This window comes from Canis lupus, chromosome 35, assembly GCF_003254725.2.
Source record: "Canis lupus dingo isolate Sandy chromosome 35, ASM325472v2, whole genome shotgun sequence".
In the NCBI taxonomy this organism is placed as follows: Eukaryota; Metazoa; Chordata; class Mammalia; order Carnivora; family Canidae; genus Canis; species Canis lupus.
In genome coordinates this window covers 19,194,577-19,215,455 of record NC_064277.1, presented here as the reverse complement: position 1 = coordinate 19,215,455, position 20,879 = coordinate 19,194,577, and the positions used below count along the sequence as shown (strand labels likewise).

Here is a 20,879-nt window from a genome sequence, read left to right as displayed (position 1 = left end):
TCAGCACCTATCAATCTCTTATCTTTCAAAGCATAACGTGAGTCAAGTGCTCAATGCTGCAATATGTTGTTAAAATACCTCTAGGCACTTTCTTTTTTTCAACCAGCTTAAAATGCTCTTCTTCTACCATCTTAAAACTTAGGCTGTTTTTCCTGTGGTTTTTAAAACCATTGACTTCTAGGGATGCCTGGGTGGCTCAGTGGTTGGGTGGCTGCCTTTGGCTCAGGTCGTGATCTCTGGATCTAGGATGGAGTACCACATCAAGCTCCTGCAAAGGGCCTGCTTCTCCCTCTGCCTATGTCTCTGCCTCTCTGTGTCTCTCATGAATAAATAGATAAATCTTTAAAAATAAATAAATAAAAACATTAACTTCTAGAAGAGGCTCTTTGTCTAGTGGTGGCAGGGCTGAATAGTGAGGCAAAGTAAGAAAGAGTTGTTGAAAGCCAAGACAGAGCCAGGAGAAAGGTCTTTGTAGGATAACTGAATTTGTGCAATAAGCATGGCTGGCCTTAGAATTTTCCCAAACAGTCTGGAAAGTCTCCTTAAGACAGAACATGAAAGACTCCTAACTCTGGGAAACGAACTAGGGGTGGTGGAAGGGGAGGAGGCGGGGGGGGGTGGAGGTGAATGGGTGACGGGCACTGAGGGGGGCATTTGACGGGATGAGCACCGGGTGTTATTCTGTAAGTTGGCAAATTGAACACCAATAAAAAATAAATTTATTTTAAAAAAAGAAAGACTCCTTAATTATGCTGCTATATAATTAAGTTTGGGAGGTTACATTGAAACCACTCTATTTTTGATAATTGAAGCAATAGAAGCTTTATTATTATACTTAATTCTGAGAGTTGAGGCTTTCCACCTCAGGTTCATTCAGTGTCCTGCAAGCAGTTTTGGGTGTAGCAGCTTTTAGGGGTAGGAAGAGGCCAGAGGATGGTGTCTATTTCCTTTTCTTTTCTGTCACCTCCTTTCCCTGGTAAGGAAAATAGTCATCCTAAAACAAGAGAAGCCTTCATAAATAATGTAGAATTTCATTATAAAGTTAGCACTACCTATTTCAGTTATGCCAAATAATTGCCAAAAGAAACAGGAGAAAAAAATCTTGGTAATTTTACCATGGAGAGAGTATCTTTGTCATTTTTAATTTAAGAAGCTAACAATTAAAAGATGAAAAGTATATATGGGCTATATGTATTTTACCCCAAAGTATAATAAATAGCATTAAAAAAGAGCAGAGCCTTTAGGAAGGTTTTAAACTGGGTTGGGTGTGTATCTCCACAAATATTTAATAGAGTATTGCTTTATTGTCTCTGTTCTTCCATGAAATGCGTGCTGCGAAAGAACGGGAATAGCCAGGACCAAGATGCCAACTGCTAACACTGGGCAGTAGGGAGGGATTTGGGCTTGGAAGATGGTCACTGGGGGGTGGGTGCATCCAAGCTGAGGCCATACAGGTGGTGACAGCCTGAGAAACAGGGGACCTCAGAGAAGGAAGGAGTAAGAGAAAGTAGAGATGCTAGGAAGTAAGCCATGCAATTTGGAGGTGGAACAGGGCAAGAAGAAATAAAGCAGCAAGAATGGCTCAGAAAGGTCTTTCTTACTCTAGTTTTCCCCCAGTTCTGGTATTTTCATGAAATTACTATGAAAGTGGGGCACCCAGGTGGCTCAGTCTTTTAAGTAGCTCACTCTTGATTTCCGCTCAGGTCCTGATCAGGGTCCCCAGTCCAGCCCTCAGTGGGGCTCCTTGCTCAGGGGGGAGTCTGCTTGTCTCCCTCTCCCTCTGCCCCTTGCCCCTGCTCATGCACACACACACACTCTCTCTAAAATAAGTAAATAAGGGGATCCCTGGGTGGCGCAGGGTTTGGCGCCTGCCTTTGGCCCAGGGCGCGATCCTAGAGACCTGGGATCGAATCCCACATCGGGCTCCCGGTGCATGGAGCCTGCTTCTCCCTCTGCCTGTGTCTCTGCCTCTCTCTCTCTGTGACTATCATTAAAAAAATAAAATAAAAAGTAAATAAATCTTTTAAAAAATAATTACTATGAAAGCTGCAGGGCCCTCAGCGCAGTAGCAGTGGAAATCCCTGCTCCTCAACTCTTTCTGTTCTTATCAGTGTCTTACCTGTTGGTAACCCATCCATGAGCAAGTTGTGCCCAAGGCCTTTGAGAAGGAGACTGAACATAGCTGGACAGTAGTCTGGAGGAACTCCAGTTTTTATCAAGAGCAATTCCTGGGGACGCCTGGGTGGCTCAGTGGTTGAGCATCTGCCTTTGGCTCAGGGCCTGACTCTGCACACATCAGAACTTCAGAGAAGGGCTGAGCACAGCACTCTATAGTCCTGGTACAGTAAAACTAAATTTTTCTCTCTCCTTGCTGTCTTCTAAGTTGGTGGTTTTGTTTTTGGTCTTGTTTTTGGTTTTGGTTTCTGATTTATTTCTTGGCTTTAAAAAAATGAATTGTAAAGCTTTGCCTTTCTCATGTTCTACCCAATTCTTGATGTTTCTCTATCAGAGGCCTTTATTGCAGTGCCCAGCAAGTAAAAAAATAAAAAAAAAAGATGACTTCAATCTGTTGTGTATTATTCCTCTAGGATTAATTCGCAATACGATGGGCAATGACATATCACATTTGGTGTTCTGAAGATCAGTTTGTCATCAAAGAATCTGTCAATCCCCTACACTGGGCATCTTGGGGCCCAACCTTAAAAAAAATTGAAATTGTATAATAATTTTACGTATAAAAAGATAGGTAGTAGCATGCAAGTTTTGATACTTAGTAGTAAAATAAGACCTACGAATTCACCACTTAAAGTAAGCATGAAGCACCAGTACTGTTGCATCAAACTATGTTCAATTTATCAAGATTGTCTTCGTGGATCACGCTTTTGCTGTTGCAAGTCAAAAGTCATCACCGAACTCCGGGTGACCTAGGTTTTCTTCTATATCATCTTCACATTTTATGGATTTGCATTTTATATTTAGGCCTATGATTCATTTTGAGTTAATTTTTGTGAAAGATCTGAAGGCCGTGTCTAGATTCATTTTTTTCTTTTTGCATTTGGGAGTCTGGTCATTCTTGCACCATCTACTGCAAACATTGTCTTTTCTCCATCGAGTTGCTTTTGGTCTTTTGTCAAAGATCACTTGACCGTGTTTTCATGGATCTATTTCTGGGCCCTCTATTCTGTTCCACTGATCTATTTGTCTATTTTTTCACCCATGCCATACTGACTTGATTACTATAGCATAACAGTATGTCACCAAGCTGGATAGTGTCAATTATCCCACTTTGTTCTTCAGTATTGTCTTGGTTATGCTGGGAATTTTCTCTTTCCATATGAACTTTAGATATTCACTTTAGTTGATATCCACAAAATAACTTGCTGGGATTTTAATTGGGATCGAGGTGAATCTATGGATTAAATTGGGAAGAACTGTTATCTTTAAAAAAAAATTTATTTATTTTTGAGAGAGAGACAGAGGGACAGAGAGAGCACAAACAGGGGCAGAGGCAGAGGGAGAGGGAAAATCAGGCTCTCCACTAAGTGGGGAGCCCAATGTGGGGCTTGATACCAGGACACCAGTATTATGACCTGAGCTGAAGGTAGATGCCTTAACCAGCCGAGGCACCCAGGAACCCCGGGAAGAATTGACATCCTAACAGTATTGAGTCTTCATATCCATGAGCTTGGCCTAACTCTCCATTTATATACATTGATTTTTTTTTTTTTCATCAGAAGTTTGAGTCTTCTTCATGTAGATCTGAAATATATTTTGTTTGGGTTTTACCTAAGTATTTCCTTTTTTGAGAGGTACTAATGCAAATAGTGTTGTGTTTTTAATTTGAAATTCCAATTATTTTTTCTGCTTTTTAGGAACTTGATTGATGTTTGTATACTAACTTTGGTTTCTGCACTATTGCTATAATAACTTATTAGTTCTAGGAGGTTTTATTCTTTGGGATTCTTTGGGTTGATTCTTTGGGATTCTCCACATAAACAATCATGTTTCTGTAAACAAAGATCATTATATTTCTTTCTTCCCAACCAGTATACCTTTTATTCACTTTTCTTGTCTTATTTCATTAGCAAGGACTTTTAATATGTTGTTGTATAGGAGTGATAAGAGGGAATATTCTCGTCACACTTCTGATTTTAGTGGAAAATCATCTGGTTTTTCACCATTAAGTAAGATGTTAGCTATAGGGTTTTTGTTGATGTTCTTTATCAAGCTTAGGAAGTTCTGCTCTATCTCTCACTTTCTGAGAGTTTTTTTTTTTTTTACACCGTACGTGTTAGATTTTTTAAAGACATTCTTTCTAGATTTATTGATTATGATCATATCATTTTTTCTTCTTTTTTTAAAAAAACTATTTTTATTTATTAGAGAGGGGGCGGGGGTGCAGAGGCACAGGCAGAGGGAGAAACAGGCTCCATACAGGGAGCCTGACGTGGACTCGATCCCGGGCCTCCAGGATCATGCCCTGGGCTGAAGGCGACGCTAAACCGCGGAGCTACCGGGGCTGCCCTTCTTTCTTCTTAACTTGTTGATGTGATGGGTAACATCCCTTCTTCTAGTGTCTTTGTCTGATTTTGGTTTTAGGGTAATGCAGGCCTCAAAAATGAGTTGGAAAGTATTCCCTCTGCTTCTATTGTCTGGAAAAGATTGTAGATTACAACTGGTGTAATTTATTTCTTAACCTTTTTTTTGAAGACTTATTTATTCATGAGAGACAGAGAGAGAGAGAGTCAGAGACACAGGCAGAGGGAGAAGCAGGCTCCATGCAGGGAGCCCGACATGGAACTCAATCCTGGGTCCCAGGATCAGGCCCTGGGTTGAAGTCAGCGCCAAACCGCTGAGCCACCCGGGCTGCCCTAATTTATTTCTTAAATGTTTGGTAGAACATTTGATGAACCCTCTGTGCCTGTCACTTTCTGTTTTAGAAAGTTACTAATTATTGATTCAATATCTTCAATAGATAGAGTTTTCCGAATTTGTATTATTATCCCCCTTTTTTTCTAAGTTAATTTGCCTGAAAGCATTTCAATTTTATTGATCTTTTCAAAGAAACTGCTTTTATTTTTATTGATTTCTCTATTGAGTTTTTGTTTTAAGTTTCACTGTTTTCAGCTCTACTTTTTATTATTTCTTTTCTTATGCTTACTTTGTATTTAATTTGCTCTCCTTTTCTAGGTTCCTAAGGTTGGAAACTTAGATTATTGATTTTTGATCTTTCTTCTTTTCTAATATATCCATACAATGCTATAAATTACCCTTTAAGAACTGCTTTCCCTGAAACCAAAAATTTTGGTAAATTGCATTTTCACTTTCATTTATTTCCAAATATTTAAAAATTTCTTTTGAGATTTCTTTGATTTGCATGTTATTTAGAAATGTGGTGTATAATCTCTATATATTTGGAGGGTTTTTTTTTTTACTTCTCTTTCTGTTATTGATTTCTACCTTAATTTTACTGTGGTCTGAGAACATACTTTGTCTGATTTCTATTCTTATACATTTTTTTAAGTAGCCCAGGAAGTAGTCTATCTTAGTGAATGTTCCATGTGGGCTTGCTGTTGTTAGATGAGATTTTCTATAGGTGTCCATTAGATCTAGTTTATTGATGGTTCTATTGAGTTCAGCTGTGTCCTACTGATGTTTGGCCTGCTGGATTTGTCAAATAGTGATACAGTGGTAGTGGAGTCTCCAACTACAATAGTGGGTTGTCTACCTCTCCTTGCAATTCTATCAGTTTTTGCCTCACATATTTGGACACTATGCTGTTAGGCACATACATAGTAAAGATTGTTATATTTCTTGGAGTATTGACCTCTTTATCATTATGCAATGGTCTTCTCTATCCCAAATAACCATCTTTATTTGAGGCCTGCTCTGTCTGAAATTGATAGAGCTACTTTTGCTTTGTCTTGATCAGTGTTAACATGGTATATCTTTTTTTGTGTCCTTACTTTAATCTATGTCTTTATATTTAAAGAGGATTTCTTATAGATAACACATGAGTCTCATTTTTTAATCCACTCTGACAGTCTCTGTCTTTTAATTGATGTATTTAAACCATTGACACTTCAAGTGTTTGTTGATAATAGTTGAATCATTATCTACCATATTCATTACTATTGTCTGTTGCCCTTATTACTTTTTTTTCTTTTGTCTTTCACTTTTTTCTCCTCTCTGGTTTTATTTATTTTTTATTTTTAAAAGATTTTATTTATTTATTCATCAGAGACACAGAGAGAGACAGAGGCAGAGACATAGGCAGAGGGAGAAGCAGGCTCCTCACAGGGAGCCTGATGTGGGACTCGATCCCTGGACTGGGATCATTCCCTGAGCTGAAGGCAGATGCTCAACCACTGAGCTACCCAGACATCCCTCTTCTCTGGTTTTAATTGGGCATTTTGTGTAATTATATTTTTTGCTCCTCTGTTAGTATATCATTTGTACTTCTCTATAAAAAAAATTTAGTGGTTGCCATAGGGTTCTCATTTACTAAGTCCATTTTCAGATAACACTATTTTGCTTCACATGTAGTACAAGTATCTTATAACATAGTATTCCAATTCTTCCCTCCCATCCTTTATAACATTGCTGTCATTCATTTCACTTATCCATAAGCTATAATCATCCAATATATTGTGGCTGTTATAATTTTGTTTTTTTTTTTTTCTTTTTTTTTTTTTTTTTTTCCTATTTTTTTTTTTATTGGTGTTCAATTTACTAACATACAGAATACCCAGTGCCCGTCACCCATTCACTTCCACCCCCCGCCCTCCTCCCCTTCTACCACCCCTAGTTCGTTTCCCAGAGTTAGCAGTCTTTACGTTCTGTCTCCCTTTCTGATATTTCCCACACATTTCTTCTCCCTTCCCTTATTTTCCCTTTCACTATTATTTATATTCCCCAAAAGAATGAGAACATATAATGTTTGTCCTTCTCTGACTGACTTACTTCACTCAGCATAATACCCTCCAGTTCCATCCACGTTGAAGCAAATGGTGGGTATTTGTCATTTCTAATAGCTGAGTAATATTCCATTGTATACATAAACCACATCTTCTTTATCCATTCATCTTTCGTTGGACACCGAGGCTCCTTCCACAGTTTGGCTATAGTGGCCATTGCTGCTAGAAACATCGGGGTGCAGGTGTCCCGGCGTTTCATTGCATTTGTATCTTTGGGGTAAATCCCCAACAGTGCAATTGCTGGGTCGTAGGGCAGGTATATTTTTAACTGTTTGAGGAACCTCCACACAGTTTTCCAGAGTGGCTGCACCAGTTCACATTCCCACCAACAGTGTAAGAGGGTTCCCTTTTCTCCGCATCCTCTCCAACATTTGTTGTTTCCTGCCTTGTTAATTTTCCCCATTCTCACTGGTGTGAGGTGGTATCTCATTGTAGTTTTGATTTGTATTTCCCTGATGGCAAGTGATGCAGAGCATTTTCTCATATGCATGTTGGCCATGTCTATGTCTTCCTCTGTGAGATTTCTGTTCATGTCTTTTGCCCATTTCATGATTGGATTGTTTGTTTCTTTGGTGTTGAGTTTAATAAGTTCTTTATAGATCTTGGAAACTAGCCCTTTATCTGATATGTCATTTGCAAATATCTTCTCCCATTCTGTAGGTTGTCTTTGAGTTTTGTTGACTGTATCCTTTGCTGTGCAAAAGCTTCTTATCTTGATGAAGTCCCAATAGTTCATTTTTGCTTTTGTTTCTTTTGCCTTCGTGGATGTACCTTGCAAGAAGTTACTATGGCCGAGTTCAAAAAGGGTGTTGCCTGTGTTCTTCTCTAGGATTTTGATGGAATCTTGTCTCACATTTAGATCTTTCATCCATTTTGAGTTTATCTTTGTGTATGGTGAAAGAGAGTGGTCTAGTTTCATTCTTCTGCATGTGGATGTCCAATTTTCCCAGCACCATTTATTGAAGAGACTGTCTTTCTTCCAATGGATAGTCTTTCCTCCTTTATCGAATATTAGTTGCCCATAAAGTTGAGGGTCCACTTCTGGATTCTCTATTCTGTTCCATTGATCTATGTGTCTGTTTTTGTGCCAGTACCACACTGTCTTGATGACCACAGCTTTGTAGTACAACCTGAAATCTGGCATTGTGATGCCCCCAGATATGGTTTTCTTTTTTAAAATTCCCCTGGCTATTCGGGGTCTTTTCTGATTCCACACAAATCTTAAAATAATTTGTTCTAACTCTCTGAAGAAAGTCCATGGTATTTTGATAGGGATTGCATTAAACGTGTATATTGCCCTGGGTAACATTGACATTTTCACAATATTAATTCTGCCAATCCATGAGCATGGAATATTTTTCCATCTCTTTGTGTCTTCCTCAATTTCTTTCAGAAGTGTTCTATAGTTTTGAGGGTATAGATCCTTTACATCTTTGGTGAGGTTTATTCCTAGGTATCTTATGCTTTTGGGTGCAATTGTAAATGGGATTGACTCCTTAATTTCTCTTTCTTCAGTCTCATTGTTAGTGTATAGAAATGCCACTGACTTCTGGGCATTGATTTTGTATCCTGCCACGCTACCGAATTGCTGTATGAGTTCTAGCAATCTTGGGGTGGAGACTTTTGGGTTTTCTATGTAGAGTATCATGTCATCAGCGAAGAGAGAGAGTTTGACTTCTTCTTTGCCAATTTGAATGCCTTTAATGTCTTTTTGTTGTCTGATTGCTGAGGCTAGGACTTCCAGTACTATGTTGAATAGCAGTGGTGAGAGTGGACATCCCTGTCTTGTTCCTGATCTTAGGGGAAAGGCTCCCAGTGCTTCCCCATTGAGAATGATATTTGCTGTGGGCTTTTCATAGATGGCTTTTAAGATGTCGAGGAATGTTCCCTCTATCCCTACACTCTGAAGAGTTTTGATCAGGAATGGATGCTGTATTTTGTCAAATGCTTTCTCTGCATCCAATGAGAGGATCATATGGTTCTTGGTTTTTCTCTTGCTGATATGATGAATCACATTGATTGTTTTACGGGTGTTGAACCAGCCTTGTGTCCCAGGGATAAATCCTACTTGGTCATGGTGAATAATTTTCTTAATGTACTGTTGGATCCTATTGGCCAGTATCTTGTTGAGAATTTTTGCATCCATGTTCATCAGGGATATTGGTCTGTAATTCTCCTTTTTGGCGGGGTCTTTGTCTGGCTTTGGAATTAAGGTGATGCTGGCCTCATAGAACGAATTTGGAAGTACTCCATCTCTTTCTATCTTTCCAAACAGCTTTAGGAGAATAGGTATGATTTCTTCTTTAAACGTTTGATAAAATTCTCCTGGGAAGCCATCTGGCCCTGGACTCTTGTGTCTTGGGAGGTTTTTGATGACTGCTTCAATTTCCTCCCTGGTTATTGGCCTGTTCAGGTTTTCTATTTCTTCCTGTTCCAGTTTTGGTAGTTTGTGGCTTTCCAGGAATGCGTCCATTTCTTCTAGATTGCCTAATTTATTGGCGTATAGCTGTTCATAATATGTTTTTAAAATCGTTTGTATTTCCTTGGTGTTGGTAGTGATCTCTCCTTTCTCATTCATGATTTTATTAATTTGAGTCTTCTCTCTCTTCTTTTTAATAAGGCTGGCTAATGGTTTATCTATCTTATTAATTCTTTCAAAGAACCAACTCCTGGTTCTGTTGATCTGTTCCACAGTTCTTCTGGTCTCGATTTCGTTGAGTTCTGCTCGAATCTTTATTAACTCCCTTCTTCTCTTGGGTGTAGGATCTATTTGCTGTTTTTTCTCTAGCTCCTTTATGTGTAAGGTTAGCTTTTGTATTTGAGTTCTTTCCAGTTTTTGAATGGATGCTTGTATTGCGATGTATTTCCCCCTTAGGACTGCTTTTGCTGCATCCCAAAGATTTTGAACGGTTGTATCTTCATTCTCATTAGTTTCCATGAATCTTTTTAATTCTTCCTTAATTTCCTGGTTGACCCTTTTATCTTTTAGCAGGATGGTCCTTAACCTCCATGTGTTTGAGGTCCTTCCAAACTTCTTGTTGTGATTTAGTTCTAATTTCAAGGCATTATGGTCCGAGAATATGCAGGGGACAATCCCAATCTTTTGGTATCGGTTCAGACCCGATTTGTGACCCAATATGTGGTCTATTCTGGAGAAAGTTCCATGTGCGCTTGAGAAGAATGTGTATTCAGTTGAGTTTGGATGTAAAGTTCTGTAGATATCTGTGAAATCCATCTGGTCCAGTGTATCATTTAAAGCTCTCGTTTCTTTGGAGATGTTTTGCTTAGAAGACCTATCGAGTATAGAAAGAGCTAGATTGAAGTCACCAAGTATAAGTGTATTATTATCTAAGTATTTCTTCACTTTGGTTAATAATTGATTTATATATTTGGCAGCTCCCACATTCGGAGCATATATATTGAGGATTGTTAAGTCCTCTTGTTGAATAGATCCTTTAAGTATGATATAGTGTCCCTCTTCATCTCTCAGTACAGTCTTTGGGGTAAATTTTAGTTTATCTGATATAAGGATGGCTACCCCTGCTTTCTTTTGAGGACCATTCGAATGGTAAATGGTTCTCCAACCTTTTATTTTCAGGCTGTAGGTGTCCTTCTGTCTAAAATGAGTCTCTTGTAGACAGCAAATAGATGGGTCCTGCTTTTTTATCCAGTCTGAAACCCTGTGCCTTTTGATGGGGTCATTAAGCCCGTTCACATTCAGAGTTACTATTGACAGATATGAGTTTAGTGTCATCATGATATCTATTCAGTCTTTGTTTTTGTGGACTGTTCCACTGAACTTCTTCTTAAAGGGGAATTTTAAGAGGCCCCCTTAAAATTTCTTGCAGAGCTGGTTTGGAGGTCACATATTCTTTTAGTTGCTGCCTGTCTTGGAAGCTCTTTATCTCTCCTTCCATTTTGAATGAGAGCCTTGCTGGATAAAGTATTCTTGGTTGCATGTTCTTCTCATTTAGAACCCTGAATATATCCTGCCAGCCCTTTCTGGCCTGCCAGGTCTCTGTGGAGAGGTCTGCTGTTACCCTAATACTCCTCCCCATAAAAGTCAGGGATTTCTTGTCTCTTGCTGCTTTAAGGATCTTCTCCTTATCTTTGGAATTTGCAAGCTTCACAATTAAATGTCGAGGTGTTGAACGGTTTTTATTGATTTTAGGGGGGGATCTCTCTATTTCCTGGATCTGAATGCCTGTTTCCCTTCCCAGATTAGGAAAGTTTTCAGCTAGAATTTGTTCAAATACATATTCTGGCCCTCTGTCCCTTTCGGCGCCCTCGGGAACCCCAATTAAACGTAGGTTTTTCTTCCTCAGGCTGTCGTTTATTTCCCTTAATCTATCTTCATGGTCTTTTAATTGTTTGTCTCTTTTTTCCTCAGTTTCCCTCTTTGCTATCAACTTGTCTTCTAGGTCACTCACTCGTTCTTCCGCCTCGTTAACCCTCGTCGTTAGGACTTCTAGTTTGGATTGCATCTCATTCAATTGATTTTTAATTTCTGCCTGATTAGCTCTAAATTCTGCAGTCATGAAGTCTCTTGAGTCCTTTATACTTTTTTCTAGAGCCACCAGTAGCTGTATAATAGTGCTTCTGAATTGGCTTTCTGACATTGAATTGTAATCCAGATTTTGTAACTCTGTGGGAGAGAGGACTGTTTCTGATTCTTTCTTTTGAGGTGAGGTTTTCCTTCTAGTCATTTTGCTCAGTGCAGAGTGGCCAAAAGCAAGTTGTATTGGGAAAAAGAGAAAAAGAGAGGAGAGAAAGAAGGAAAGAAAAGAGAAAGAGAAAAAAAAAGGGGAAGAAAAAGAAAAAAAAAACGAAAAAAAAAAAAAAGAAGAAAAAGAGAAAGAAAAAGAAAGGAGAAAAAAAGGGGGTGGGGGAAGGAAACAAATCAAAAAGCAAAACAAAACAGAAACAAAAACAAAAACAAAAACAAACAAACAAAAAAAGAACCACCGGGGAGTATCTTCTGATTCTGTGTACTTTGAGTCCCTTGGCTTCTCCTGGAAGTTGTCCGTCTAGCTGGTGTTCTGGGGGAGGGGCCTGTTGTGCTGATTTTCAGGTGTTAGCAGTTGGGGGAGCTGCTGTGCCCCTGCCTGGTGCAGGGCTCAGTGGGGGTTGTTTACCCCGTGAGGCCGCAGGAGGAACAGCCCCAGTGGCGGGGCAGCTCTGGAAACCGGATTCAGCTCCGGCAGGAACTCCGTCTGCAGGGCCTGGAGGCTCCGGGGCGGGGCCGCTGATGTGCTCAGCTGGGGCAGGAGCGTCCTTGCTGTCCTGGGCCCTCCCGGCCTCTGCCTGTCCCGGGGGAGGCCGGATCCTGGGCTGTGTCCCGGCGCCCTGTGCTCCGGAGCCTGCGCTGGTGGATTCGCGCTCCCGGGCCGCGCAACCCCCTCCGCGGAGCCGCCGCCCGAGCCCCTTCAGCTGCTCCGGGTCCCGCCGGGTCCCGCCGTGCGCGCTGCAGCCCTTAGGGAGCTCGGCGCACTCTCCTGGGCGCGCAGTTGCTGTTACTGTCCCCGGGAGCCCGAGGGCATCCCCGCCCTCCTGGGTCCTGCTCCAACTCCCCGCGAGCCCCTTTCCCCCAGGAAGGTCGGTGCAGCTCCTGCGTCTCCGGGACGGGGCTCTCCTGTCCTGGGGACACTCGCCCCGGCCTCAGCCCGGCTCCTCGTGGGCCCCTCCCCCTTGGAGGCCTTTGTTTCTTTACTTCTTTTTCCCCGTCTTCCTACCTTGATAGAAGCGCGAACTCTTCTCACTGCAGCATTCCAGCTGGTCTCTCTTTAAATCTCAGGCCGAATTCATAGATTTTCAGGATAATTTGAAGGTTTTCTAGGTAGTTTGGTGGAGACAGGTGATTTGGGGACCCTACTCTTCCGCCATCTTGCTCCTCCCCCCTATAATTTTGAACAAAGTGGGACTCCTGGGTGGGTCAGCAGTTGAGCATCTGCCTTCAGCTCATGGCATGACCCCAGGATCTGGGATCGAGTCCTACATTGGGCTCCCTGTGGAAGCCTGCTTCTCCCTCTGCCTCTGTCTCTCCGTGTTTTTCATGAATAAATAAATAAATTTTTAAAAAAGATAATTTTTGAACAAACCATTACCCATTAGCTCAATTATGAATAAGAAAAATAAAATATTTTACCCTCATTTATTCCTTCTCTGATACTCTTCCTTTCTTACTTTAGATCTGAGTTTCTGACCTGTATACTTCATCTTATTTCTGAAGAACTTTTACCAGTTTTTGTAAGATAGGTCAGCTGGCAACAATTCTAGAATATAGAATATTCCAGAATATAGAATATTCTGGATATAGAATTCTAGGTTGCTAGTCTTTTTTTCTTTCAACACTTTAAATATTTCATGTTATTCTCATCTTGCTAGCATGGTTTCTGAAAAGTCTTATGTAATACTTACCCTTCTTCTACAAATAAGGTGTCTCCTCTCCAGCTTCTTTGAAGATTTCCTCTTTGTTTTTTATTTTCTGCAGTTTGAATATGATATACTTAGGTATACCTAGGTATACTTTTATCCTCCTTGGTGTCCTGTGAATTTCCTGGATCATGGTTTGGTGTTTGTCATTACTTTTGGAAAGCTCTCATCTTAATATAATTAAGGTACAGTGTTATATTCACTTCAGCCATTATTGGTTAGAATTTTTCTTCTCCTCCATTCTCTCTTTTTCCTCCTTCTAGTGTTCTTATCGAGTACATAATACAGCTTTTTTACGTTCTCCTGCTGTTCTAGGATAGTCTGTTCCTTTTTCTTTCTTTTTTTGGTTTTGTTTTTCAGCTTGGGAAGTCTCTAGTGACATATCTTCAATTTCAGTGATTCTTTCCTCAACCATGTCTAATCTACTAATGAGTCCATCAAAGACATACTTCATTTCTGTTTTAATGTTTTTAATTTCTAGAATTTCCTTTTTTAAAATATATTTTATTTATTTATTTGAGAGAGAGAGCATGAATGGGTGGGGGCAGCGGACAAGGGAGCGGCAGGCTTCCTACCCAGCAGGGGCTCCATCCCAGGATCCTCACCTGAGCTAATGGCAGACACTTAACCAACTGAGCTACCCAGGGCCCCTTCTAGCATTTCCTTTTGATTCTTTCTTAGATTTTCCAACTCTCTGCTTACATTGTCCATCTATTTTTGTATAAAGCCCACTTTTCCCATTAAAGTCCTTAGTGTCTTGGGATGCCTGGGTGGCTCAGTGGTTGGGCGTCTGCCTTTGGCTCAGGTTGTGATCCTGGAGTCCCGGGATCGAGTCCCACATCGGGCTCCCTGCATGGAGCCTGCTTCTCCCTCTGCCTGTGTCTCTGCCTCTCTCTCTCTTTGTGTCTCTCATGAATAAATTAATAAAATCTTTTAAAAAATAAGGTCTTTAGCATCTTAATCACAGTTATTTTAAAATCTTAGTCTTGTAATTCTCAAATCTCTATCATACATGAGTTTGTTTCTGATGCTTGCTTTGTCTCTTCAAAATTTGTTTTTTGTCTTTTAGCATGCCTCATAATTTTTTTTTTTTTGCCAGAAGTCAGACATTATGTATAGGATAAAAAGAAGTGAGGTAGATAGGACTTTAGTGTGAAGTTTTATGTTTATCTGCTATCGGCTGTGTGTGTTATTTGGTGTAGCTGCGGTGTCAGTGGCTAAAATTTCCTCTTGTGTCCTTGTTTTTGTCTTTCCTGCTGTCTTCAGATTTTTACTAGAGACTTCTTCCCTTTTAGAGTCTGAGATTTACAGGTCTTATCGTTGTAGTTCCCTATTATTATACACAGTACTATTGATGTGGTAGTCAGGTGTGGTAGATGGAAAGCCCCCAATAATCCTATGATTGTATCTTATTGTTTATGTGCCTCTGACTGAGACCTCCACAAGAATCTCAAGTATTGTTGTTGTTGTGTTGCATGTTTGTTCTTTTTTTTCTACCCCTTAGGTGTGACAGGAAGACTAGAAGTGGCTGGAACTGGGTATGTCCTCTCCCCCCATATCATTTAGGCTCTGACCAAATCCATGTTGGTTAAGATCTGGCAAAATCGTTTTCCTTGAGAGCAGGCATTTGTTAAGGAGACCAGAATGCTCTGGGAATACTACAAAATAGCTAGTTTCCCTCTCCTCCTGCTAGAAGCATGAGGGAAATATTTTCAGATTTTCACCCTGAGAACCTGATGGGGCTCCTGAAGGAAAAACTGGGAGGGGTCCTCCAAAGACTGGGTCCTCAGGGGATTCTATCTCAATGCTCAGATCCCAACAATTAGTCAATCGACTTTTAAGTTTTCATACTATTTGCTAGTTCCAGTGGTCATTTCTGCTCTGGGTATCCTGTGATTCTCTGTATTTACCTTTCTGTCCAGTTTTCAGGGTAAGGGGTTGTTCTGGATATCAAGTCTGAGGAATCTAAGGACAATTGTTGATTTTCACATTCTTCCTGTGAGGACAGGAGAGACAACTTCTGCACTCTTTACATGTTGGACCAGAAACCACCTACCACCTTCTTTTGTACAACTGTGAGCTGAAAACATTTTGCACTTTTTAAATGGTTGAAAAGAACCAAAAGAGACTATTATTTTATAACTAGAAAAAATTACATGAATATCAAGTTTTAGGACTCATCATTAAATTTTATTGGAATACAGCCATGCTCATTTATTTATACGCTGCTTATGGGTGCTTTCATGCTGCACAGGCAATTTGAATAGTTTTGACAGAGACCTTAAGACCCACAATGCCCCAAACATTTATTATCTGGCTCTATCCAGAGGAAAAAAAAATCCAATCCCTGCTCCCTGTCTCTTAATATTTCTTTATATTTTTAATCTCCTTTTCTCTCTGTGCTACATTCTCAGTAATTGTGTTAGATTTACTTTCCAGTTTACTATGACCTCCTTAGCCACATCTAATTTGCTGATTTAGTCATCATTTTTCCCCTTTTCTTCAACAATTTTATTTAAAATTTCTAGCATGGTATTTTATTCTTTTTCTGATCTATACGGCAGGTTTTGATCATCTCTTATTGCTTACTCATTTTTGTGATACCATCTTTCATTGCATGAGGCATTTCATGTATTTTCATTTTATATTCTGTATCTGATAATTCTGTTGTATGAATCTTATGAGGTCTAAATCGGATATTGCTGCTTCTGCCACTGATGCTGGTTCATTTCCTTATGTATTTGATGATCTTTGATTGTGAGCTCAGATTTAGTAGATCAAGCCTGTGATCCTACGTTAAGGGTCTGTCCAGAGAGGGTTTCATTCTGCTGTAAACCAGGAGATGACTGTCACCTGGAGCATGAGAGCCTTCTTTCAATTTCTCTGACTTAATCTGAGAGTCTCAGGTCCAATTCTTCAGTCTTTCTCTGTTGACCCAAGACTTTTTCCCCCTTAATTCCAGCATCAGTATTGGCAATTAAATGGGTAACTGTCTTCGGGCATACCTGGCTTCCCCATGTGCATGCTCCTCCCATTTTTGTAAATAAAGTTTTTTATTCTTTTGGTCATTCGGACTTTCCTGTAATCTCAGCAAAATGATAAAATAATTTTTTTTTCCTGTGCAATCTCACAGTTTTATAAAAGGAGGGTTTCCTGGTTATCTAATCTGCCATGTTGCTAGGGTGGAAGTCCTATCCAGTTCTTTATTTTACCCTCATGACTAATTATGGTCTCTACTTGCTGGTTTATCTCCTTCCCCAGACCAGGTAAGGGAATTGTTTTCTATACTCTCTACTTTCCCCTTTCTTTTGTGACAGCCCTGTGCCTCCCCTTGTCTTCATTTTATCCCCTTGACAGATACCCAAACTTGGAGTCGACAATGACAGTATCTTCTCTTTGACCAAGGAGACACTCATTTCTTGGTTTCTTGTCAAGGACAGAATTTAGTAGTGACTCTTTTCAAGCACCTTGGGTCTCCTGCCTCCCATTTCTAAACACATCCAGCCTCTATTCTCAGCCCTAACCCACTTAAACATGATCTCTTTGTTGGCATGGTTTAGTTTTTATTTACTGATGTCATTATTTCAGGTCCCTCCTGTGAAACTGCAATGTTCTTTATTGCTCTTTGGGATCCCACAGTATGGCTTAAAGCTAAATGCTTTTTTTCCTCAGTTTACATCACTGCCCACATATCGCTCTGTCATTTTTAGATTGATTAGTTCCTTCTGCAGTTGTTGCCATTAGTTATGAATGGCTTTAGAAGAACAGATGGGGCATATGAAAATACTCTGTAAACTATAAAGGCCTGCACAATGCTGAGGATGATTTTGGGATGAGTATAGTTAAGGCTTCAGCTGAGGCAAGTGCATCTGACTTTGATTATTTCGAAAAACTGTCTTAAAGGCTTCTGAAGCTGAAGTGGTCTCCACAGGAAGAGATGTCTGAGTCTTTCCAGGGGGTAAAAGAACATCCTATTTAGGAACATGCACTTAGGAAATGTGGTGTGGAAGAGTAGGATGAATTAGAGTGCTAGTGGACAATCTGGATGGGAAACTTCCAGAAGCTATGTTAATTCAAAATGATGAATTAACCATGACAGCCAGGCTATGGTTCCAGGGCTAAAACTAGTAAGAGGTAGGTTTCTGATGCGCATGCTGCATACAGGAACTAAACCCCAGGGATAGAGCCAATAGAGCCTTGGCCTAGGATTCTAGAGAATTTTTTTTTCCTGATGAAAAAAATTGCTTGCTGTACTGTCATTTGATGAAACCAGTTCCTTGTTATAAGGTTGCCTTCCAGCTCAAATTCCGGGATTTTATCATCATTACCAGTTGACATAGCTTTGTCTGATTGAAACACTAGGACTTGATTAATGGTTTGCTTTGTTTCTCTTAATTCCCTGGGTTCTAATTCCCATTTTTCTGTGTTCCTGACTTGCATGCAGTCAGTCCCTGAAGGTGATGTTGGAAAAAGAAGACACAGCCTCCTTTTCCTCCAGGATGTAATTCCACTTATTCCATTATACAGTATATACCCAAGTCCCGAAACCTCCCGACAGAAGCACAGCTGGACTTTGCAGTTTTGTTCCTGAGGCTCATCACTGATAACATGGGGCTTTGTCCCTTATGTTTCCCATAGCACTTCTCAGGTACTTCATCAGAAGGAACTCCAGAACTTTTGGATAGTGTTCCTCACACACACAAAAAGCATAATTGTAATTCCTAGTATTAGAAACATTTCAGAATATTATAATAAATTGCTCCATTTGTCTTTCAACCTTTAAGTCCTAGATTTAAGGGCACAATGCAAAGCCTTCTTTGTGCATTCTATGGATCACCCCAACTTGCCGTTACAAATGTTAGTTCTTTTAACTTCTGATGGACTCCTGGCTGATTCATTCTCAAGAGCCAGTGTAGGAATTCTCACTAAATAGCCCGATGCATGGCCTACCATTTACACTCCTCGTCTTCCTTCATGATATCAAGGTTGCTGTCCTGGTCTAGATAAAGGCTCCCTAGTTCCTGAGATCCTAGAAAATGAATCCGTTGTTGTATTCACGTTTGAGAATGGGAAATCTACTCACATGGGAAATCTGCAACTATTCCTGCACCTGGATGCCTAGGTCCAGGACTGGGAATTGCCCCCACACCACCTGATTAGGATCTCCCATTTTGTAAAGCTCTTTGGTAGTAAGGCTACATCCTCCCTCCATTTCTGTTCCTGTCTCTATTCATCTGTCCTTCCAAGTCCTCCAAATATGGCTTCAGAAAGAAAAATCTCTTATTGAAGATCTGGCTTTCAGTATTTACTTCCAGCTAAGGCTTGTTTCTCACCCAACTAGACTATAAGCTTCCTCTTACTGATAGGAACTGTGCCTTTTTCTGTTTGGAGTTCAGAAACTACAACAGTGCCTGGCATACAGTTATTGCGGTCTCCTTCAGTGACTAAATGAATTAATGATTTCTTCTAATGGACACTGAGTGAATGCGATGCACTTTTCTATTATTTTTTATCTCTTAATATTACTGAGACTGACTTCTAAATTCTCTCGAGTACAGCCCATCTCTAAAACTATATTTAGGGTCACCTGAGTGGCTCAGTTGATCCTGACTCTTGATTTCAGCTCAGGTCTTGATCTCAGTGTTTTGAGTTCAAGCCTCATGCTGGGCTCCACACTGGGCATGGAAAAACTTAACAAAGAAAAAGGTAAAACAATATTTGGGCAGAGTTCTGAATTATATTTAGATATCCCAGCCCTATATTTTCTTTTTTTAAAGGAATCAGCCCTACATGATTGATTCAATTGTGTTGTGTACATTTTTCAACTGCTTTTGTATATGGGCAATTCTTGTTTCATTTGCTAGATTCCCACCATCCCCCATCTCCAGTAGTTTACCTGGAAGAAGGAATACATCTCTGCATTATTTTGTTCAGCTCTTATCACTGGCTTGACTACAGAATACCTGCTGAGCAAATGTGGAGATCCCTAGGTAGGACAACAGCTATGTGGGTAACAAATCAGACAACCACACTGGGAAAATGAGATTCTAGGCAGAGCTCAAGAAGATTAAATGCAGAAAGATAAAAAAGAAAAAAAGAAAAAGGAAAAAGAAAAATGTACTAGGTACAAAATGGGGAAGTTGAGGACAGCACAGATGAAGACTTTGAGCTCATTTCAACACTGTGTTGTCTTTGGGCTCTTTTTGTTTGTTTGGTTTTTTTTTTTTTTTTTTTTTTGGTTTTGTTTTTTTAAACATTTTTAAACCCCAGGCTCATTTGCAAAATAGGAGTAACTCATTCAAATATGTTTTAGGTGCTTATTATGTGCCAGTCACTATTTTAGGCAGTGGGACACAACCATGGGCAATATGAAGTGCCCCTCCTCATTGAGCTTACATTCTAGAAGTAGAGAAATAACAGATACTTATATTAGCCAGCAATGTAGGCTTTGAGAAAACACAGAGTACTCATATAAATCAATTAAAAGAGTACCTGGCATTCCAACAGCCAAAAGGTAGAAAAAGCTGAACTTTCATTAACTGATGAGTGAATAGACAAAATGTGGTCTATCCACACAATGCAACATTATCCACGCATAAATAGGAATGAAGTGCTGACACATATTTGAACACGGATGAACCTTGGACATTATGCTAAGTTACAAAGGCAGATACAAAAGGTCACTTATAGTATGATTCCATTTGTAGAAAATATCCATAAGAGGCCAATCCAGAAAGCAGATTAGTGGTTGCCAGGGCCTAGAAGAAGGGGTATGGGGTTTGGTAATGGGTATGGGGTTTCCTTTTGGGATGATGAAAGTATTCTGGAACTAGATAGTGATGATGATAATCCCACAAAATTATAAATGTACTGAATGTCACTAATGGTAAGTTTTATGTAATGGGTATTTTATCACATTAAAAAGAAATAGTAGGGCAGCCCAGATGGCTCAGTGGTTTAGCGCCGCCTGCAGCCCAGGGCCTGATCCTAGAGACCCGGGATCGAGTCCCACATCGGGCTTCCTGCATGGAGCCTGCTTCTCCCTCTCCCTGTGTCTCTGCCTCTGTCTAGTCTCATGAATAAATAAATAAATCTTAAAAAAAAAATAAAAAAAAAAATAAAAAGAAATAGTATCCGGCATGATATAAGCATTCAATAAAGCTTATTTATTTTTTATAGCAAAACATCACACATCTCTCAAGTAGAAAATAACCTAGGAGCGCCTACGTGGTTCAGTTGGTTAAGCATTTGCCTTCAGCTCAGGCCATGATCTCGGGGTCCTGGGATGGAGCATCTCATTGGGCTCCCTGCTCTGCAGGGAGTCTGCTTCTCCCTTTGCCTGCTGCTCCCCCTTCTTGTGCTCTCTTTCTCAACCAAATAAATCTTAAAGAAAAAAGAAAACAGAAAATTGCCTATGTAAAATAAATTATTAAATAAAGTTTTAATCATTGGAATGCTATGCAGCCTTTG

At 40.0% G+C, this 20,879-nt stretch overlaps 2 long non-coding RNA genes across 2 annotated transcripts; one reads left to right on the top strand and one right to left on the bottom strand.

Annotated features, from left to right (window-relative positions):
- Window positions 1-800: 800 nt before the first annotated feature.
- Window positions 801-13,249, bottom strand: LOC112659769 (uncharacterized). Its single transcript, XR_003136496.3, has 3 exons — window positions 13,123-13,249; window positions 2,120-3,409; window positions 801-994 (listed from the first exon to the last, which is right to left on the bottom strand). It is a non-coding gene; the product is annotated as an uncharacterized LOC112659769 (long non-coding RNA).
- Window positions 13,250-13,314: 65 nt separating this feature from the next.
- LOC112657476 (uncharacterized) lies at window positions 13,315-19,523 on the top strand. Its single transcript, XR_003135048.3, has 3 exons — window positions 13,315-13,594; window positions 14,914-14,947; window positions 15,332-19,523. It is a non-coding gene; the product is annotated as an uncharacterized LOC112657476 (long non-coding RNA).
- The last annotated feature ends 1,356 nt before the right edge of the window (window positions 19,524-20,879 follow it).